Here is a 24,697-nt window from a genome sequence, read left to right as displayed (position 1 = left end):
ATGCCTTGCGGTGTTTAGCGATGACTCATGACCTACATAGTGAATGGCGTGTGTGGTTTGGGACGCTGATGACCACGACAGTGCTGATGAGATGGGACGTGATGGAACTGTCCCAGAACACAATAAACACCAGCATGCTTTCAGTACCATCCATTATTTCAGTGCCCTAGATAGTGGATAGTGAGGATGGCGCCATCTTGACATCACCTTAGACCTCACAGGATCCTTTAAGGCCATGGATCTCCAACACGACTCCTCACGACTCCTCACGACTCCTCACTTCTAATGAAGCAGGTTCATTGAAAACTCTAACTCTAAGCATAAATATTGTTCATTATAATTTGTTCTTTTTTGTATTTTATTAAAAAAGGAAGTGTTGTTCATATGACAGAGTGTTTCAAATCTACAGCTAGATCAGTTGGAAGGTTCAGGAACCTAAAAAAGGTCTAATAGCTTGAATAAATTAATATAATGCTACACGTTTCTTCTTGCTCTTAAAATTAAACCTGTACCACGATCCATGAGGAAGTCTTTCAAACTTCTTTAACTCAGAAGCAGGTCCCTGGCTGAAAAAAAGTCCGAGAACCCATGTTTAAATCTAAGACGCTACAGGTGACTAGGGTAATTTTTTTTTTTCCAGTGGGAATTTGCATTTATTTATGCAAATAAGGCTTCATCTAATTAAATATACATTATACAGGTTTATGTATGATGTTAGAATTAATACATACTGTGAAGATGCTCTTCCAGGAAATATTTTTACAGAATAGTTTGTTAGAAAATCATATATGTATTATAATTTTAGTATTTAATCAGAAAAACACTAAACGTTGTTATAAAAATCATTTTAAATGAATTTTCTGTTTAAAATCTATCATAAATCCAGCAAGTATCAATGTTTTAGGAAATTCCTCTCAAATAAGCTCTTACTTATTCTTCGGATAGGAATAAAAATGCAAAATTTCATGAATGCATGTCGTCTAGAAATTGAGATTTTTGTTTCTTTTGTTTAAGAAAAACAAGTTTAAAAATGAACGTGATTCCATATATTTCCAAACTAGAAAGCGTGTTTCATAATAACGTAACTTCTTATTTATAGCAGGAAGCAAGATTTCAGGGTTATCGCATGACATTATTGTGCCAAGTGGGCGGAGCTTAAAGTCTTCTTGACGTCAAAGCCTTGTAGCTATCATATGATGTAATGATTGCGAATGGACAAGACAGGAAATCAGTTAGGTTAGATTTAAACTCAAAAATTTAGACTTTATATGAAAGTATTGACATTAGTATTACTACATTTTATGTATAGACAAGTAATAGATGCATTTGATACAAAAATCAGGATGATTATTAACCAAAATCGCCATTTCAGATTATTTGCAGTTCCCCATTGAGAGCAAAATGTCAACTAGAAAATCCGCCTTCGTATTATACACACAATTAAATGCAGTGTCTGGGATGGTCAGATTGATGACTTTCCTCCCAATCGATCCAATTTTCTAACCTTGGTCTGATATCAGTTTGATATTATTCATAATTCCTATAGTTTTTATAGTTATAATGAATTGGATGGGAATTGGGTTGTAAAGCTGTGTTTGGGCCGGAGACGGAGATGGTCAATCCAATCAGGCAGCCCTGCCAACTTTCCTGCTCTCATACAAAAATAATCAAGTATGTTGACCGCTCTGCTAAAAGCTGCAATAACTCAGGCTTCTCCTGGTCAGGCGCTTATAACAAATCACTCTGCACCTCTACGCTTCCTCCATGTGCAGAGGTGGAAGCCATCTCGTTTCGTATTATCATGATTTACAATATGGAGCATGTCTGACACCTCATAGTCTGACGTCTTCTGTGTTTATTACCAGATCTCATCAAAAAAAATAAATAAATAAATAGACATAGTGCATTTCTATGGTGTTACAAAGGCATTACAGCTTATAACCATGTTTATAATGCCTTATACATTTCTATGTATGACCTATGGATACATTCATATCATGTAATAATCTGTTCATATGACATTATAAACAGTGTAATAACTGTTTATGAAAAGGGATTAATGTTCATAGTAAGGTTTATGATGCATTTATAAATGTCTATATATTTTAATGACCTATAAATACATCCAGATCATGTTATAATGCATCCATATGGCATTATACACATTGTTATAGATGCTTATAAAAAAGGCATTGCAGTTTATAGCAATGTTTGAAAAGCATTTATACATTTCTGTGAAGGCCGTATGTATAATGATCTATGAATACATTCATACCATGTTACAATGCATTCATATGACATTATACACAGTGTTATAATTACTTATAAAAAGGCATTACATTTATAGCAATGTTTATAATGCATTTATAAATTGATATGTAGGCCATATGAACAATGACCCATAAACACTGTACATTCATATCACTTTACAATGCATTCAAATTATATTATTTCCTTTTTAATTATAAAAAGGCATTATATAGCAAAGTTTATAATGCATTTTTGAAGACCATATGTATAATGACCTATGCATACATTAATCCCATGTTATACTGCATTAATAGGGCATTATACACTTTATTATAAAGGCATTACTTCTTATACAGCAATGCTTATAATGCATTTAAAATCTTCTATGAAGGCCATATGAATAAAAGCATGTTATAATGCATTCATTTGACATTATAACGACTTAATAATGCATATAAAGAAAGCTATAAACTGTAATGCATTTTCATAATGCATAAATGTCAGTGTGTATCTCACCTTAAATGGCTGCATTATTATTATTATTATTATTATTATTATTATTATTATTATTATTATTATTATTATTATAAAATAAAGCCCCTGTATAGATTTATTCACAGTAGTAAGCAGCTTATGACTAATGCTGCTGAAATGTACTCACAATGAAACAACAATGACCCCCTGTGGTACTTTTAGAGCTCTTCTGTGCACCGTCTGTTAGTGTTTGTGCGTTCGTGTGTTTGTGTGAGACAGAAACAGAAAGTACAATCTATCCAGCTCTTCTCGCAGCATCAAGCTCTGCATTCTCTACACCATGAGAGAGGAAAAAAAAAATCCATCTTGCTGCTGCGCATCTATAAGCCCGAGTTGATCTATAAACACTTGTGCAGAATGCCTGAGGTGATCTGATTGGGTTCATCCATTATTAAAGCAACAGTTTTGCCAAAAATTAAATGTCCACAACTTCCCTTTACCTCAAAATTCATTCGATTAGCCATGACTTGTTGGTATCTGAGGTGTGTATTTCTTTAGTTTTGGAGCTATGAGGCTAATGTAACTGGCAGAAGAATCACAGCCAGTCAAATCTGCTGTATCTTGAATTAAGTAAGGAATAAACTACTTGGTGTTGTGCTTTTAAAGAAAAATAATCAATGACAGCAGGGTGTGATGAAGAAGAGAGGACTGGTACCACCACAAAGTTGATTATTTTCCTATTACAGCATGTCATGATGTGTTTTTTTCCTCTTATACCACAGCAACTTGCCAAGAATTACAATATTTTTACTTATTAATGAGCATCACATCATACTTTTAATGCATTTATAGTTATATTTTATGTTGTCGAACATCATAACGAAAAGTTAGATCCTGTTCTCACTTACGTTATAGCAGCTATAAACAGTCGTTCCTTCGCTAGCTTCTCTTTTTTTTCCTCTTTCTGGTTATCATGTTACAGAGAAACTGCTAGAAGCGTAAATTCCTCTGTCCTGAAGATCTTAGAAGAACTTAAAGTTACAGCTTTACCTCTGTACTGACACTAGAGACTCCTTCTATAACACATTTTACACACGTGTTTATGTAAAGTGTATGAATCCTGTACACTGTGAATGAGCTGTTGCTATAGAAACGATAACGTATTAGAACCAGCGCATTAATATAAACCCCGTGATTTGCAGTTGCGCTACTGTCATGTTATGGAACATTAATAAATCCCTTAACACGTTGTCCTCGATTAAAATTGCAGAGGTAAGAGGGATAAAACACTTGAGGACACACTGTTATTGGAAAATAATTAACTTCAGGGTGGTAACAGTAACTCTGCTTCATTGATTATTTTCCTATAACAGCACCACAGGGAGTGTTTCATTCCTTATTTATCTATTGTGACTTTGTGTAAGTGCTGAAAGAATCACTACTTTTGTCTTTACTGCATTTATTTAAAAAAAAAAAAAAAAAAAGCAGCATAATAGAAAGCTTCTGTGTCCATTCATGACTTTCATACCATGTGTGCTGTACCTTTATCAACCAGCATTAATCATATGTTTAAATGAAGAGTAAGAGGGCTTCTGAAGTGGAAATTCAGAATAGCCAGGGCCTCTATTAGACATCTTCAATGAGATTCACACATATATGTGATGATAATGGAAAAGAAAGACCCCTGGCTCCCTTAATCATATCCTTATCCTTGTTCCTTGGTCATGTCCTCGTCACAGACCTCGAGTACCTTTGAACACGAGCCCCCTGTAGGCACACACACACACACACACACACACACTGAGATCTAACTGTGTGACTGCACTCTCGTTTATCTTATGCTTAATTAAGTTAGCGAGAGTGCTGTTTAAATCCATAATGGGAATCCCACCCCATTCGCTCTGAATGAAGCGACAGGGGGCTGGCAGCCGTCCCAATTAAAAAAAAAAAAAAAACACTAAATGCAATTATAATCAGTAGGTTCGTCTAAAGCCTGTCTTTCATGTAGGTCTTTTGCACCTCCATTTTGTTGATGAAAGCCTTTGATGTCTTGCGACTCAATGCGCAACAGATGAGAGATGAGAAAGGGGAGCGTGTGGGTGAGAAGGCCTGTGAATCAATAAGGTGAGCCGATCTGATGTCTCCTTTATTGTGGAATTAGCATAAAGCCTAATGTGGCATTCGGTGCATATTGCAGGCTGCTCCATGGATACTGGGCTAAACATCTCAATTATATGACCTTAAATGATAGGATTTCTGCAGTATGAGTAATGCCTGAATGGTTTTGTATGGGTTATTAAGGTTGGAATGAGTTATTAGGGTTATGGCAGGTCAAATGTGTAAAAATGGGAAGCAGTTAAATCTAAAATTATTTAGTTTTTCCTGGGAGCTTTATCAGAAATCTTTTTTAAAAAATGTACAAAAAGTTTTTTTTGTACACAACCTGGAATTAGAGGTTACAAACCTGAGCTTGGGTTATAGTCTGTCCGGGTTTTCCGGTTTCCTCCCACCTTCCAAAAACATGCTGGTGAATGAGTGAGTGGTGAATGGTGCCCTGTCTTGAACTGGTGTGTGAATTCCCGGCTCAGGCCCGGTGTTCCTGGGATAAGCTTCGGATTCACCACCACCCTATAACCAGGATAAAGCGCTTACAAAAGATGACTGAATAAATAATCTGTATACTACATACTGCATCAGTATATACTGTGCACTACTTACTGTGTGTACTGTTGTATGAAGTATCGATCATCATGAAATTCCTAGAAAATAATCTATAAAATGATGTTATAGTGCTTTATTTTTACTCAGAGGACTGGCACAGTTTCCGTGACCTAAAAAGTGTTTAAAATCTGGTTAACCCAAAAGCTAAAAATGATGCAATGAGGCGTCTGAGAATGGCTTTAGCCTTAATTTCTTCAACCAAAGTGCAAAATAAATACAGTAATAGCACAACTAGCATAAATTTTAATAAAGTTTAATAGTTGTCACAGCCAAGTAATATAGTACATCATGAGTAATACTCATAATGTACCACTTTTCTAATATATACAGACATACAGGAGGACACAGGAGGTTGTGCATTTTAAATAACTATGGATATGTGGAAGTAGGCGTGGCCAACGTAGGTGTGTCATTATTACCTAATGATCACGGTAACAGGATTCGTGAGTGATGTGAATAACTTAATGACAGCGCAGTCAGAATCTTAAAACAGGCGCCATCATCGCATCTTTATTTCATGTCTTCATTTCTAAACCACAGAAAAGCAGTTACTAAAGATGAATAAACTGATGAAAAGACACAGTTTTCAGAGATGAATGCTTGTGCGATTGCCTGTGTTTGTATGATGTTGCACTTCATGCAAATCGAATAACCAATAAATAAGATTCTGCGGTAGTCTATGTACTGTGTGAGATTTGATCAAGACGATTAAAATGTCAGATTTTCAGAGCGAGTATGAAATCAGCTGCCAGTTCGTGTTGTTTTGAGTTATTACTTAACCTATAAGGATTCAATGAACAAGGAAGTCTCCTGTTCATGCTTTTTAAACTGTTATTATAACTTGCAGTGTTATACAGATTCTGTAAAACAAACATTTGACTCTTGGGATATTAAGAGGGGAAAAAACGCTCGATGAGAACAGTTTCCAAAACGAAGCATCATCCGGTAGCACAGCAGGTGGTGTTGATGCCTCAGAGCTCCTTCGTAGGGAAGGACTTTTCCTCCCACCTCCAAACAAACATGCCAGAGTACGGATTTAATACTTTAAATTCCTCAGTGATGTGTGTGTGTGTGTGTGTGTGTGTGTGTGTGTTGCTCCGTGATGGACTAATAGCTTGTGTCCAGTGTTCCTGGTATACACTTCAGATCCACCACGACCCTGAACATAATAAATTGTTTCCTGGAGATGAACGAACAAACATGAAAGCTCAGTAGTGTAACCAGGACATCACTGGAAGAGGTAAATGTGAGTGTATAGTGCATTCCTCCGCACTGTTCTGACTTCAAGGACGATGTATGATTTAAATCATATAATAACAGCAGCAACAAAAGTTCCTGCAGTAATAGAGATACATAAGGAACCAATCTAGGTCCATTAGATCAGTCTTTAAAAGAAAAGGGGGTGGTGGTGGTGGGGGGGTCAGGATGTCATCCAGACGTCAGCATGTTCCACATCAGGTAGAAAACATTTCATATTTAAGAAAAACATGAACATAACGAATACACGTCTGGGGTTTTAGTAGCATGATTCCGTGTATCACACTGAGAGGAAATAAAGAAACAGAGCAGGTTATTGTATATTAAATTTGTTTTATCTTTCATCAGCGCATGGCTGAGAAACTGATCCAGTATATTTCCCATTACAGAAACCTTCACTGCTACTTGCTTCTTATTTCCCAATGCCCAAAACAATACAGCAATTCAACACATTGTGTTTTTAACTCTCGCATCTGATCTACTGCAGCTATTGGTACGAGAACTTGTACCTGGCTATAACCTTGAGAAAAAGAATAATAAATACTATTTAGACAAATCTTAATGCTTTAGACCTTGTATATACTGTAGGTCTGTATTTGTAAGTAAGCCTGGGTAACAAAAGTGATCATTTAAAGCAGCTTAATGCTAATGATAGTTATGATTGTTTAATTTTCTGTAACAGCAGCTCTAACAGTAGCGCAGCTCATAAATCACACGTTTATATTAATGTGCTCGTTTTACTATCGTTTTAATATTGTTTCTATAGTAACAGCTCATACGCAGGGTCTTGTACCCCAGACGATCTACATAAACATGCGTAATTGTCGATGTGGAAGAAGTTTTCTGTAAGGAGATGCTTATTTAGCATTTATGGAAGGAGTCTCCAGTGTCAGAGGTAAAGCCGTAACTTTACGTTTTCCAACATCACTTTTTTTTAACACTTTTTTTATGTTTTTCTGTAACTTGACAAGTTGCAGGATTTTTTTTGTCCTATTAACTGAGAGAGAGAGAGAGAGAGAAAAGAGAGGATGGTGAGGGAACAACTGTTTATAGCTGCTATAAACAAGCGAGAACAGGAACTAACTTGTTTCACGGACATTCTACAGCTTTAAAAGTAACAATAAATAATAATATATAATAATATATGCATTAAAAAAGTCTCATACTTTAATAAATAAAAAAATTGTAATCATTGCTGTAGTATACGACAGTACTATAAGACATTTCAGGACATGCCGTTATTGGAAAATAATCAACTTCAAGGTGAAAACAATGACTCTGCTTCATCACACCGTCCACCGTTGATTATTTTCCTAGAACAGTATTGTGTTTTATTACTTGTGTAGCTTGTAATAAGGCTACACTGAAATATTGAATATATGAAAAAGCATCAACTTGTTACTTGTTACAGCAAATTTTTTAAGTTTTTTTTTTCTCAACAGAAAAAAATGTTCTATTTTTTCCGCAAAATATGATCTGTAACAAGGTGACACAATTGATTACTTATTGACTTTGTTTATTTTTGTACTTTTACTGAGTCAAGGATATTTTTAGTGTAATTATTTTAATGGGGATTTTACAATTAAACATTGCAACACTGAAACCACCTCAGTGATATATAGCTGTAGGTGCACATAGCTACCTGATGCATGATGGGAAAACCCCGGATACAGGTTGCAGTGTTCACAGCTGTGTGAAATAAAACCGTTACACACTGAACAAAAGGAAAACACAGCTGGATTACAGGAAAAGGATCTACTTGAAAATACAACTCGCCTGATACACGTGTTTTATTTTGGGTTTTGTCACATTATTATATATACAATGGTTATTGTGTTGCTCTGATCACACACCCACACACACACACACACACACACCCTCTGAAACGATGCCAGTTACATCCCTTCAGATGTCTATTATAATATTTTAATATTTTAATTCCTGACACACCAGGTCGCTTTAGCAGTATCAGGTATCTGAGTAGAAATGTGGAGATGTGTTGTCGAACAACCTAGCATGCTGAAACAGCAAAGCAAACATTACAGCACAAAAAAAAAAAAAAAAAACAGGCATAATAAGTAGGACGAATGAGTGAAAAATCTATAGAGCTAATAAGGCAGTAAATTTGCACTTGTATTCTTGGGAGAGCGCCTTCATATTTAATTACGCTACAAGGCATTAATTAGGCTACTCAGGGGTTAAACTGAGTGGGAGTGCAGGGAAGCGCTAGTATAATTTCTTGGGAATGTAAATCATTGCAAGGCATAATCATCTCTTTCAGTCAAGACGGCTGTGTTTATAAAGCAGAATGTGTTCTTTTCGCTAGTAGGCGGTTATTTGTCATATGTTTGCCAGGAAAAAAAAATATGGAAATGTTTCTGTATTATTTTGATGCAATAATGAAAACTTAAGGACTGTGAAATTGTAGTTGGTTAAATGAATCATTACCAGATCTACTGAAGATGTGTTTTAATTACACTCCTGCAACCCCTGAATCCTAATTTAGCTCCTAACCCTGTTATATTAACACTTTTGAATTCTGGATTTGGATTGATCAGATGTGAGGTGTTGATTAATTTTCTATAACAGCATCTCCGACAGTAGTGCGGCTACAAATCACACGTTTATATTAAAGCACTCTTTCTAATCCATTATCGTTTCTATAGTAACAGCTTATTTACATGGTGGATGCTCCACATAATCAGATTTTAAAAATGTGTAATCATCGATAAGTTTTCCGTAAGGCAGTGCTCTGTAAGGTGATTTAACATTTACGGAAGGAGTCTCCAGTTTCAGTGCTTTGCAACTTAAAGTTTTCCGACATCTTCAGGACAGAGGAGTTTATGTTTTTGCTGCAATTTCTTTTGTGATATTAACTTCCAGAAAGAAAAAAAGAGAGGCTGGCGAGGGAATGACTGTTTATAGCTGCTATAACGTGAGTGATGGGTTTCACATACATTCCAAAACATTAAATGTAACTATAAACAGATAAAAAGTATGTCATTCTTGCATGAAAAAAACATGTTAGTGTTGGAAAGTTGCTGTGGTATAAAAGCACAATAATAAAACACTGTTATAGGAAAATAATCAATTTCAGTGCACTAGCATTACCTCTGCTTCATCAAACCATCCCACGGTTGATTATTTTCCTATAACAGCTAACACAAAGTGCTTTGTTCTTTGAAGCCGTGTGCACGTTTTATGCTGGTTCTATTCAACTGCATTAACACTCGCCTCACATCTCTGACTGCAGTCCAAAAAAAACCTCCTCTATCCTCATTTGTTCATCGCAATCAATAGCTCTAACAATGACTGACGTCTCTCTCTGTCACTCCACCTCCCATTTATCAGGCCGAATCACTCAAGCCGTCTCAGAGACTTTACACACTTTGTGTGAATAATCATTAGTGAAGTCGAGTGGCCTTAGCGAACACCAGTAGAAACTTTTGTAAATGTGCATTCAGTCCATTTGTGTTAGTAAAGAATAATGGGGTGGTGTTGGAGAAATCTCATTGTGAAAAGTATTAGCTTTTGATAAGTGATGAAAAAAAGCAGTGGATTCTACTGCACGAATCCACTCTGTCTTTAGTTCAATCCTCGAGAGGTCTCATATGGACTTGACGTGTTTACACGGGACGTTATGGATGAAGCCCGGGAGGCTTTAAACCACTAACGGAATGGCTGCTAAACTCATCAAGCTCATAACGGTGAAGGAACAGGTCATTTCCTCTCGGCACGTTGATGGAGGAAGCTGTCACTCAGAGCCAGGGTAGCTTCAGGCCATTTGTATCCTGGAGTTAGGGTTCCTCTCCGGCTAAGCTATAAGAAGGCACTTTAATGGACTCGTGACTTAATCAAGATCACTGAGGCATGTAAGGAAGCAGGAGTTAAGTAGCGCTAGATGATGAGAAGGTCAGCCAGGTGTCTGGTGTCGACGCATTCCACTTCCCTGCACTGTCAGAGGCTCACACAGCTGAGAGAACGACAGGAACTTCATGACAAGCTTATTTAGAAAAGCCCCAAGCAAAAATCCTGACCAGTACAGGCTCATGAATATAAATACACACACACACACACACACACACACACACATCAGCACTAGAGCTTCAGCATCTAGTGTTACGCAGACCGCCGGCTGTGATCATAACCCGACTGTAGTGCGCACTGAGAACAGCTGCTGAAGTCATTACCCATGACCACAATGCTCTTTTTGTTCTCCGTGTCAGAATGGTTTTGGCATTTACATCTGGACGCTCGGCTTCGATCTCCATCCAGACCAGTGTGGGGAAAGACAGGGGTACGTATAAGGAGCATGTTCTCATGCATGAAATCGACATGAAACACGAGCCCTATTAGTCACGGAGGACGGTCTCGCTTCACGTTTGAAGTCTTGGCTGCGTGTTCAAAAGCTTGTCCCGTAAGCTGGGCCTTATTAGCTGTTGTAGCCAGACATTTGCTTTTTATATTATATTTGTGGCTTGATCCTGGCAAGGGTCAGTTCCCCACCTAGGATTTTTCCACATTGTGTAGTGTTACAAACTGGAACTGAAACTGACTTCATTGGGATTTTTATCTCATGAACCTACACAAACTACAGTAGATTAGAATATTGAAGTGAAGCATGGTGGTGTTAGCATCATGTTGAGTATTACCCTTGATCTCTTAGTTGCCTCTCTGACTAAGTCTCTCCTTTTTCCATTTTTTAAATAATGGATTTAATGTCACTCTGTGGGATGTGGAAAGTTTGGGATATTTTATATAAATAGTGGTTGATATTTTTCCAGAACTCTGTCTTAGAATTGTTTTCATAACTCCTTGGTTTACATGTTGCTATTTGTTTAGGCATGTGCACTAAAATACTCTATTTATATTGAGATCATGTGACACTTTAATTGCGCACAGCTTGAGTCTGTTCAACACATTATGTCACTTCTGATGGTAACTGTTTGTACCAGAACTAATTCAGAGGGTTCACAGAAGCAGGGGGTGAATACTTATGCAATCACAACTCTTAAATGTTTTATTTGTAAAGAACTATGCAAACTATATTGATTTCTCATTTATATATTATATATTTATATGGGTTATTTGGTGTATATTTGAAATACAAAATACAAAATATGGAAAAATTCAAGGGGGTGAATAATTATGCAAGCTGCTGTAATCATTGCCTTTAGATTAGGGCTGGAAAAGTACAGAAAATTTTGTTGTATCATAATCACACATCGTAATATTACAGAACAACTCGATATCTTCTTACAGTTTCCTATTGTCAAAGAGGACAGCGTAAGTAGCACTGCTTAGGGTTGAATGATTCAGCTAGAGAAAAAGCCAAATCATCGATTCGTTATTTTTATTTAATGAATTATACTTAAACAGCTGTTTTAATTGCTAATTTTTACCAGGTGTTGTTCTTAAGGAAGTATTGTTCTGAGTAATGAGTAATGCTCTGTTGTGTTTTGAGAGATCTAGAAATAATATTTCTGTGCCACTAGTGACATCCAACTCATAAATGAGTCATTCTTTTATACCTGTTATTTATTATTTTTTTCAAATAAATTCAAATGATTCACAAATGCAGCTGAATACAACTTTACACAATGGTTACTTCTATGACAGTTTAAGGACTATAATATAATTGTAATACTAATATTTTACAATTTAACCCCGTTCATTTTTAAATTTATGTACCAAAGTGTGTAACATGATTGTAAAATTCAGTTATTGCTGCTATTTTTCATATTAATTTATTGAAAAGTGGTCATCAGCCAAGCCTTGAAAGACGTCACTACCTGTACTGTACTGGTGTAGCTTTAGGTACTACACTGCTAGGTAATCATTTTTCATTATCCTTTATTTAACGATGTTTAATTTAATTTAATAATAACCTCAAACAACTTGAAGGCTTACCTCAATCACTGTAACATAGCCTCAATGCAGTGCAGTGGCAATGGTTGGATTTTTCATCGTAACGCACTAATAATCACACTAATTGTGTCTGGGAATAGTTCCGACAGGCCGAGTGGACATGAGCGAACTTGTAAATGTGACTTTTTATTTCACTGGAAACAATCTGGATGTACTTGAAAAAGCCAGAGCTCTTGATTACGCTAATGAGGCAGTAGCAGCACAACAAACAGCATCTTACTGCCTCTGTGTCTTTTATCTAACGGCTTTACTGCTTTAATCTCCAAGTGTTGAGTCTAAGTGCACCTGTTTTTAATAAAGCATCATTTACAGGAACAGGAGCTCCTGAGAGCTTGGAGCCAGTTCCTTAATAAGTCTTAATAAACATGAGAATTAGGCCTCTGGTGGAAAAAACCATTTCATATTTATCTTGATTTAATTGGCATTGTGTGTGTTTTTGTTTTGGCTGCGACTCTAACAGTGATTAAACTGTATCACACCACAGAGCTGTTGAATTCTCTATTCCCATTGGTCAGAAGGTGTTGATTCATTTTCTATAGCAGCAGCTCTGACAGTAGTGCAGCTGCAAATCACACCTTTATATTAATGCGCTCGTTCTAATACGTTATCGTTTCTATAGAGATAATATTAGAGTAAATTTTTTGTCTTAGTCTCTAGAGAGAGAAAATGAGACGCTGTGAGAGAACGACTCTTATAACGTAAGTGAGAACAGGAACTAACTTGTTTTGAACATTAAACATAACTATAAATGGATAAGTATGCTGTGTCATTCATTAAGTGTAATCGTTGACGAATTGCTGTGGTATAAGAGGAATAAAACACGGGCTGCTATAGGAAAATAATCAGCTTCAAGGTTGTAACAGTAACACCGCTTCATCACATCACCCTGCCACTGATTATTTTCACTTAACCATCTATGAGAATCTATCCGTTCATCCATCCATCAAGAATTTTTTTAATTAAAAATACTTTTTAAATTTTTTTTGTATTTTTTAAAATCATTTTGATTAAAGTTTTGATTAAAGTTAAAATGGGTTTAATCCAAACCTCAGTAACTAAAAAACAGGTTGGCATAATAATGTGAAGCTAAATAATGTGAACTGGAATCTAGACTTGAATCTAAAAAAATAAATTATAGGTCCAATAGACAAAAAAAAAAATTATTGTACACTTTTAAATAATGTGACTACTATATGGATAGCTGGATTATGCCTGTAAAATACATTTATACTGAAGAATTTATTATTATTATTATTATTATTATTATTATTATTATTATAGCTTATCTCTCTCTCTCTTTCTCCCTCTCTCCCTCTCCCTTTCACTATAGAACTGAGAAACCTCTTCTCATTCTCCGGGTTCCTTGCTTGTCTTTAATCTATTACAGCTCTAATAATAACCAGCATAGGCTCCAGTCAAACGAGGCCACACACACACACACACACACACAGGGGCGATGACAGATAGCCGTGTCCTATCCAGAGGCCCATTAAAACTATATTTTCTTATCATTTTCAACAGAGCCGTTGCACTGTTTGTCCACGGGGGACGAATAAAGAGAATGACCTTCAAGAGGAATGGAGAGGAAACTCTATCATAGGAGTCACTTCATATTCAGTGACTTCACACACACACACACACACACACACAATAGGAATGCAACTTATGGAAAAGGGACTGCGCTGTTCTGAGAGAAGAGACACTAGTGGACTGGAATTAATGCTAATGCTATGCATTTGCGTCTTTTCTACTGAGGTGAAGATGAAGCTAATTCAGTTCAAATTACTGAAGGGTTAGCTAATAAAATAACCCTTAAAATGGAGACTCAGTTGATGGGAAAAGTCCAGGGAAAGCTGATGATATATAACATGACCAAGGACGATCATGAATGGAGTGACGATGTGAGAAGTGAGGCTGGGGCTGATTTCTTTCTCGCCCAGACTGTAGATTCATGCAGCCAATCTGGACTTGTAGTAGTAGTTACTATACTGTCTTAGTTATTGTCGTGGTTTAGTAGTTATTGTACTGTCTTGTGCTGTTTGCACGCGTTTGCACGTGCACTTTATGTAGAAATGTGTAGTTTGTTGTGGTTCTGTGTTGTTTGATGTAGCACCATGGTCCTGGAGGAACGCCGTTTCATTTCACTGCGTACTGTACTAGCTGTATACGGTTGAAATGACAATAAAGCCACTTGACTTGACTTGACTTGACAGGACAGTCACGGTAATCAGGTGATTACACAGAGTCGTGGATGTAACGAACGTGAATGAGGTGGATTATTTACTATATTGTACTTTTTTTCTCCAAAAAAATCTAAAAGTAGGCAGATTAAGCTTTTCTTTCTGTCCTGTATTCAGTGAAAACATGGCAAGAAGCCAGGAGAGGATTTCAGACTTTTAAAACATTAGAAATCATGAATGAAAGAATCTGTATTAAAGTGTGTGTATGTGTGTGTGTGTGTGTGTGTGTGTGTGTGTGTGTGGGTATCATCAGTGAGACCTAGTGATATAACACATTGCTCAATTCTAATAGTTTCATTGCCAAGATATTCATAGATATCAGATTTTAGCCTCCCATCTAGCCATCGCTAATGTTAATGTCTAATTAATATGAAAGTTTATCGATGCTAAAGTATTTTGTAAACGTAGCCGCTAGACAGCTCTCCGGCTAAAAAAAGAAAAAAAAAACTCCATCAAGCAGCAGGTTTCTTGCCTTGAGCTGGAAAATAGCCTCCTCCAAAAATAACTTCATCCGAAAGGATTCTAATCTTTGGCTCAGCAGTCTATTACGCAGACTGACAGGTGGGTCGTTTTGACACTGATAATGAAAGATAGTCACTTCTTTCCTTCTTCTCTCTCTCTCTCTCTCTCTCTCTCTCTCTCTCTCTCTGGCCATATCATCTCTTTCTGAGTCTTTCTGTGGTGATGGATAAATTCCCCCTTCCTAAATATTCTAGAGTCTAGAGTACATCTAGCAGAATCCAACCAGGTGATAAATCCGTCGCCCCGCAGAAAGCACGTCCAGTCTCTCTCTCTCTCTCTCTCTCCGTCTTGTTTCTCGGTATTTTCTTTCATTCCCAAACATTCACGATGCAACGTGTCCTGAATATATTACAGATAATTCTCCCAGAGCGTGGCTTTGATAAAACCCAGGCAGAATACAATGTTTTGAAGGTGTATTTAGGATGGTCGCTTCATAGATCCAGCATGCCAGCAGATTTTCATCACATTCACAATGTGCTCACAAAATCCATTAATCTATCCATCCGTTCACTGATTCTTCTCTCTGACTCATAACCGTTGCTATCCATCATCCATCCTTGCATCCATCATCTCTCATCCATCCTTCCATGCCTTCTAAGCACTTTGTGTTGTAAGCGCTAAATACAAAACGGCAAGTCATGTTGGATATTCACCCATCTTATCCATCCATGGATGTCTTTCCATCCTTTCTTTCATCTGTTTCCATCCATTTATTATTGCCCCAATATCCTCTGAACTTTTTATTGCTAGTTTTTCTGTAATCTGTCCATCCATCATCGCCATTAACACATCCATATATCTAACCATCCATCAGATATTCATATCAGTCGAGTCAACTTTTCTGCACTACACGTCTTTGCTAGCTATCCATCCATCATTCAACACAAATCCTTCACCTACTCATCCATCCATCCATCCATCCCCCGAGCTATCCATCAGTTTGTGCAGACATTCATCTCTGTCCAGTCACCATTGCTATTACTATCTCTAATTGCTATATTTGGTATAATCCATCCATCCATCCATCCTCCATGTATTTGGGCAGATATTCATCTCTATCTATCATCAGTTGATCAGTTGATCAATCCATCCATCCATCCATTCGTCATTTTTTGAGATCATTCATTACTATCATGTCAGCATTGATACACTGTTTGATTACTATCCTTTCTGCAATTAATCCATCTATCATCAATTAAAATACATTATTTCATCGGTCTATCCATCTATCCATCCATCTATCAACCAATCTTTCATCTAGCCATCCATCCATCCATCCATCCATCAGTTCCATCCAGCAGATATTTATCTCTGTCCAGTCAGAATTGTATTGCTAATGTGCTTAATTGCTAGCCATGCTGCTATTCATCTCCCCATTATCCACCCATCAATCTGTCCATCCTTCCTCCAAACTTTCATGCATTAATTTATCCATCCATTCATCCTTCCATTCATTCTTCCCTCCATTCGTTTGTGCAGATATTCATTTCTGTCTAGTCAGCATGGCTACTGTATGTATGTAATTGCTAATTGTCATTCATCCATCCATCCATTTATTTATGCATGCATCCATCCATTCATCCATCCATCAATCATCCATTATGCAGCTTCTTGTCCATCCATTTATCTATCCATCAGTTCCATCCAGCAGATGTTTATCTCGTCCAGCCAGCATTGCATTGCTACTGTGCTTAATTGCTAGCTGTCATCCAACCATCCATCCATCAGATATTCATCTGTCCTCAGTCAGACTACGCTTACTTACTAGCCATGCTGCTATTCATCCACCCATCATCTACCCATCAATCCATCCATCCTTCCTTCAAACTTGTTAGTCAGCGTTTCACTGCTACTGTGCTTAATTGCTAGCTGTCATCCATCCATCCATTATCCAGATATGTACTTTATAATCTCTAGTCAGTTAGCTTTCATATACTCTTATCATTTCATCCATCCATCCATGAAATATTCATCTGTCTTCAGTCAGCTTTATTACAATATACTATAACACCACAATTGCTAGTGATACAGCTATTCATCCATCCATCATCCAAATTTTCACCAATCTGTGCAGATATTCATCTTTGTCCAGTCACCATTGCTACACTATACCTAATTGCTATAATGTCCTATAATCCATCCATCCATCTATCCATTACCCCGTGTGTAGATAACTTTGATTCCACCCTACTGATATATGTTTAAACCTGTAGCTGTAGCATCGTTCTGGAAGATTACTCTGCAAAAAAAAAACAGGAAAGGAACACTAAATCTTGTCAACTGCCATGAAAAATAATCTCCTCAACCCTAAAACAAAAGGAGAAGCAGAACCGTTACCATGGATACATCAAGAAACAGGAGAACCCTGCCTCTCTCTCACACACACACACACACACACAGATGGAGAAGGCAGGCTGTGTCTCGGCAGGTCTAAACCTCGGTCTAATGGATGTGTGTGTATGGCCCTGGGACCCCGGTAATCACTGCCTCTACACGGCCGCATCTATCACTGCAGCGGCAAATAAAAGTCTTCATACGTCCTGCTCTCTCTCTCTCTCTCTCAGCTTATGATTGTGTGTGTGTGTGTGTGAGAACATGTCTGGGGGGGGTGTCTTTTTCAGTGCATGCTGGATCCTTTGCCAGCAATTCTCGCCAAAAAAAGTAATTTGGATAGCAATCTCGTGTATTGATAGATGGCACCTGCATCTGAAAAGAAGCCAATTTAGTGGTGAGGGAATAGAATGGAATTGCAGTGTTTTGTTGCTCCTGCTGATGTCCCGGTAGCTTTAACTACATGGTGGATGGAAAGAGAAAATCCTTTTAATATTACCAGTGTACACGCGGTCAAAAGGTCCTGAAAATTCGGAGAATACTGCAGTTGTGAGGTGGTGTGCAACTCTTGGGGCATAAAGGAAAGCAAATGAAAAGGCTTTAGGATGAACAAATTGAACAACCCAGTTGTCTATCCATCCATTTGTCCTTTTTCCAGTTCCGTTTGTCCTTTTTCTGTCCATCCATCCATCCATCCATCCAGCCATTTGTCCTTCCTTTCTTCTATCCATCTATTCATCAATTTGTCCTTTATTCCTTTCATCCAACCATCTATCCATCCGTCCATCCATCCATTCCAGCAGTGTCTCAGTGCTTGCCATATTGTCATCCATTTATACATCTCTTTTGATTTATCCCAGCTGTACCTCATTATTATCTCTGTTGTGATCCAATCCACTCATTCTTCCATCCATCCATCCATCCATCCATCCGTCCAACCATTCATTCAGTTATCCATCCACGCATTTGTGCAGACAATCCAGTTAATTCTTCAGAGCTCTCTCTCTGTTCGTTTCTCCATAGTGAAGAGTGAAGAGCTCTTCGGTTTTCCACAGCACTGTGATTTTTTTCATCCTCTCTGAAAAGAGAGCTCTTTGGATCTGAAACAAGTTGGACATGAAGAGGTCTGACTTTTCAAAAAAGTACAACAACAACAGCAGCAGCAGCTACATCAAAGCCATACAAAACACCATGGCCGAGATAAACAGACTCACATGAGGGATTGTAGTGTTCGATATTTCAGAGCGAGCAGCGATTGTGACCACACAGAACACACTTCATCAACAGCACATGTTCATCCATCTGACAGATTTTTAATCTCATTACCACTTCAGGGTCAAGAACTCGATCAGATTAATGTTGTCCATCATAGCTCATGTACAAAGCTAATTTTCCATCATAGCTAAGTATGTTAATAATAAAAAGCTTTTTGATGTATTCTGATTATTTCAGAAGATGACCACATGTTGTGACATTGTTTTCACTTTCATATTAGCCTGTGTGTGTGGCGTAGATTTGTACTGTATTGTATTGTATTGTATTGTATTGTGTGCATGAATTGTGTTGGGATCTTCACAATTAGGCAGATTCAAATTTAATCGTTTAAATAAGTATATACGTAAGATGAAAAACATTTGATATTCGTGAGCAGTATGATCTTATTTGCAGTACAGACTTTAGAATAAAAGTGATGGAAGTTTATGTGTGTGCAGATATAAACTGTCACTTTTACTATTCTGTTTGTTTGTACTTGAACAGCAATCCTAATTTACGCTGCTTAAATGTCTATATCAAATAAATGTGCTGATTCCGAATAAAAGCACCATTCGGATTTATTATGTGCATATAACCTGTCACTTCTATTGTTTCTGGTTAGCATATAAGTGTCATTAAGTGTTTGCAGAATAGGAGAGAGCGGGGTAAGTTGTCGTACTGCTCATACATCCAACACCAGAAGCACTGAGGTGAGCACAATTTTCTTTTTTTGATGGCACTTCCCATTTTATTTAATAAAATATAATAAAAAATTTGTTTTGGAGTGAATGCTCAGAATTCTATTTTTCTTTTATTCCATTGTCATGTATCACGCCAACAGTGAAAAGTGTGACAGCACACCCCGCTCTCCCCTATTTGCAGAACCTGGGTGTCTGCCCAGGGTCTGTAGGAACATGGTCATTATTCTAGACTTTTCTCTATTCATGGTATATAATGGACAATCATAGATCCTCTGGTACTGGATTCAGTAGCACACTTTATCCCCAGAGCTTCAGTACTGGAAGAGTTGAAAGAAAAGATGGCAAACTTTAAAGCAGCGGGAGGGAAAAAGAAATGGAGGAATGATGAAACCGAAAGACAGAAAGGAGGACGGCGGATAGATGACAGAATTATTGAGGATGGTTGCTGAAGAGATCTCACCTCCAGGTGTGTCACTGTGTGTGTGTGAGTGTCACTGTGTGTGTGTGTGTGTGTTGAGGTTCTGAGGTGAAATAATTAAACACTCTCTCTCTCTCAAACACACACACAAACACACACACACACACACACACACACATCTCCCTCAGTGCTACAAGCAGGTGTTACCACAATGACAGAGCAGGGAGTAATCTTCACAATCAGAATATAAAAACAGCCCTCCTGGAGACTATGGTGGTTGAAGAAGACACACACACACACACACACACACACACACAAACACACTGCGAGTGAGCGAATAACACAGCAGTGTAGTCCCATCAGAGGGATTTGAATTGGAACATGATAAGACCAAACAGCAGGGTGGGACATTACCTCCTGAATGTGATCAAATCATGATTAACAACCGAGCATTTGATTAAAGTGTGATGTTTCTGCCTTCTGAGCACACACACACACACACACACACACACACACACACGGCGCAAAAGAGATTTAGAGAGCATAAAAGGATACTAGGAAACATCTTAGCCCACACACACACACACTCTTAGAAACAAGTACCAGGAGGATAAAAACACACTGATGTTACTCAAGGCCTGCTATGTGACCATTGTGAATGTGTGTGTGTGTGTGTGAGAGAGAGAGAGAGAGAGAGAGAGAGAGAGACAGAAAGAGAGAGAGAGATTAATTATTTCACCTCACAACCTCAACACACACACACACACGGCGCAAAAGAGATTTAGAGAGTATAAAAGGATACTAGGAAACATCTTAGCCCACACACACACACACTCTTAGACACAAGTACCAGGAGGATAAAACACGCTGCTGTTACTCAAGGCTTCCTAAGTGACCATCGTGAATGTGTTTGTGTGTGTGTGTGTGTGTTTGTGTGCGTATGCATATCCAAGACCACCAGTCAGAGCAATCTAAAAAGTCCTCTGTTGAGGGAATTGCACACTCAGCAGCAGATGCTGTGTTTATACGGTGCAGAGCTGCGAGCAGAGCTAACACCACTCCACCATCACACGTCACATCTTATCAGATCACAGTGTCATAACAAGGCCAGAGAGAGAGACGACTAGTGACTGATAAACCCCATTAGCATGGACAACCAGGGAAAAAAGAGAAAGATTAATGAGGGAGCAAGTGTTTATAGCGAACTAACTTGTTTCACGGATGTTCCACAACATTAAATGTAGCTACAAATGCACAAAATGTATGTGTATTTATAATAATGTGTAGTTATATAGTTGGCGCTAGACTACAAAGTGATAATAAAGTCACAAAGTGCAATATTTATTATTTATATACAACTTAATATTATTATTTATATGCAACTTAATATTTATTTATTAGCAATAAATGCAAAAATATTGGGAACAAATTAGCATTGCATGCAATTTTCTTACAATCTTTCATTGACTCACTCTCTATTTCTCTCTCTCTGTCTCTGTCTCTGTCTCTCTCTCATTCTGTCAGAGGAGATGAGGTCACACTCGGGACATTGCTGTCAGTAATTGAATGCTCCTGAATCTGACAAACCCTTTCAAATGAGAATGGGAAGGTACTACATCTTTCATCTCCTCAACACTCCCACTTTAATCCAGATTTAAATCTGCACTGAGTGACAGAACAGAGGTCCTGGCACTAACACACCCCCTTTGTCATTCACCCAGAATCACAACAGAGATGTGCCTGTATGACTCAAACTGTCATGCCAATTTCCCAGAGGAAACCTGGTGTGAGATAATCTGCTGTTCAGCTCTTTAGATAATCAGATAAGTGGTAAATATCTATGCACTGACATTTAGCCAACAACAATCTTTATTATAGACTTTATAGTCTCTATTACGGTGTCTGTAATCTCTAGTATAGTCTCTATTATAGTCTCTATTATAGTCTCTATTACAGTGCGTGTAATCTCTATTATAGTCTCTATTATAGTCTCTATTACAGTGTGTGTAGTCTCTATTATAGTCTCTATTATAGTCTCTATTACAGTGTCTGTAGTCTCTATTATAGTCTCTATTACAGTGTGTGTAATCTCTAGTATAGTCTCTATTATAGTCTCTATTACAGTGTCTGTAGTCTCTATTATAGTCTCTATTACAGTGTGTGTAATCTCTAGTATAGTCTCTATTATAGTCTCTATTACAGTGTCTATTATAATCTCTATTACAGTCTCTATTACAGACTCTACAGTCTCTACTACACCCTATATTATAGGCTCTATAGTTTATTATGGACTCTACAGTCTCTTTTACACTCTATTATAATCTCGATTACACTCTATAACAGTCTCTATAGTCTCTATTACAGACTCTATAGCCTCTATTACAGACTCCACAGTCTACAGACTCTATAGTCTCTGTAGTTTATTACAGACTCTATAGTCTCTATTACAGTCTCTATAGTTTATTACAGACTCTATAGTCTCTATTACAGTCTCTATAGTTTATTACAGACTCTATAGCCTCTATTACAGTCTCTATAGTTTATTACAGACTCTATAGTCTCTATTACAGTCTCTATAGTTTATTACAGACTCTATAGTCTCTATTACAGTCTCTATAGTTTATTACAGACTCTATAGCCTCTATTACAGTCTCTATAGTTTATTACAGACTCTATAGCCTCTATTACAGTCTCTATAGTTTATTACAGACTCTATAGCCTCTATTATAGTCTCTATAGTTTATTACAGACTCTATAGCCTCTATTATAGTCTCTATAGTTTATTACAGACTCTATAGTCTCTATTACAGTCTCTATAGTTTATTACAGACTCTATAGTCTCTATTACAGTCTCTATAGTTTATTACAGACTCTATAGTCTCTATTACAGTCTCTATAGTTTATTACAGACTCTATAGTCTCTATTACAGTCTCTATAGTTTATTACAGACTCTATAGCCTCTATTACAGACTCCACAGTCTACAGACTCTATAGTCTCTACTACACTCTATATTATAGTCTCTATAGTTTATTACAGAATCTATAGTCTCTATTACAGACTCCACAGTCTACAGACTCTATAGTCTCTACTACACTCTATATTATAGTCTCTATAGTTTATTACAGAATCTATAGTCTCTACTACACTCTATATTATAGTCTCTATAGTTTATTACAGACTCTATAGCCTCTATTACAGACTCCACAGTCTACAGACTCTATAATCTCTACTACACTCTATATTATAGTCTCTATAGTTTATTACAGAATCTATAGTCTCTATTACACTCTATATTATAGGCTCTATAGTTTACTACAGACTCTACAGTCTCTATTACAGACTCCACAGTCTACAGACTCTACAGTCTCTATTACACTCTATATTATGGTCTCTATTATAGACTCCACAGTCTCTTTTACAGTCTCTATAGTTTCTGTTACACTATTATAGTCTATTTCACTGTCAGTGATAGAGACTATAATAGAGACTATAGAGAATACAGTATGTTGTACTTTATAGTCTCTAATACAGTCTTTATAGTCTCTATTATATACTCTATTGCAGTCTCTATTACAGTCCCTACACACTAATTTTGCAGTCACTGTTACAGTCTTTACAGTTTCTATCACAATTTATATTTTTTTACAGTGAATACAATCTTTATTATAGTCTTTATTACAATCTCTTGCTGTCTCTATACTCTCTTTATTACATTCTTTATTACAGACTATAAATTGTATTACAGTCTTTGTTAGATTATCTATAGTCTTTCTTGCAGGCTTTGTTACAGTCTCTGTTAAAAGTTTCTAAAATGTAAACTAGTCTTCATAGTCTGTACTACAGTACATTATATCAGTCTGTATTATAAACTAGATATGTGCTATTAGAGGCAAAATAATCTACAGTATATTACAATTTGCAAAGCAGTCACTATAGTTTATTACAGCCTCCTTTATAATCTTTATAATCATTTATTAGTCCTTCATGATAGAAGGACGTTTTGAAGTATGAGAAGAAGTAGAAGTAGATACTGTAGGGAAACACTCTTTTACTGATGCACCCACAGATTAAACCAGGCATGTCTCTCTCATATACTGAGATTGTGCTGCCATCTAGTGTTACATTTAGACATTTAAATTCACTTTATAAGTTCATTACACATCAATAAAGCTTCAAACAAAGATTTATAATCTCATGGGTTCCCTTTTGAGTCTCAAATTTTCCTCTTCGTGACGTCTCAAGGAGTTTTTCCTCGCCCCTGTCGCCTCTGGATTGCTGGATTAGGGATCTAAATCTACATCTGGATTTCTGTAAGTATGGAAATTCCCCCCCCCCCCCCCCCACCCCCCCACCCCAACACACACACACACACACACACACACACACACACACACACACACACAACACACACACAAACCCAACAAACTAAATAGGTCAGCAAATTATCATTTATAACACTGTTATAAAGCACTGTGTAGCTCTTCTACAAGTAAAAATCTGAGATAAGACTAAAAATCTTGAATGGTTTAATAATGATTATTACTGTAGTTCTTTCTTCTCACTCTCATTTCTCATTTCTTTCTTCTCTTCTCACTTCTC

General features: G+C 37.1%; 1 long non-coding RNA gene across 1 annotated transcript; it reads left to right on the top strand.

The window, feature by feature from the left end:
* Positions 1-10,801: 10,801 nt before the first annotated feature.
* LOC113546158 (uncharacterized) lies at positions 10,802-24,328 on the top strand. The gene is made up of 3 exons (XR_003404691.3): positions 10,802-10,999; positions 21,621-21,705; positions 21,818-24,328. It is a non-coding gene; the product is annotated as an uncharacterized LOC113546158 (long non-coding RNA).
* The last annotated feature ends 369 nt before the right edge of the window (positions 24,329-24,697 follow it).

Source organism: Pangasianodon hypophthalmus, chromosome 8, assembly GCF_027358585.1.
Source record: "Pangasianodon hypophthalmus isolate fPanHyp1 chromosome 8, fPanHyp1.pri, whole genome shotgun sequence".
NCBI classification, from domain to species: Eukaryota; Metazoa; Chordata; class Actinopteri; order Siluriformes; family Pangasiidae; genus Pangasianodon; species Pangasianodon hypophthalmus.
The sequence above is the reverse complement of the archived record's forward strand: the minus strand, read 5'-3'. Positions and strand labels throughout refer to the sequence as shown.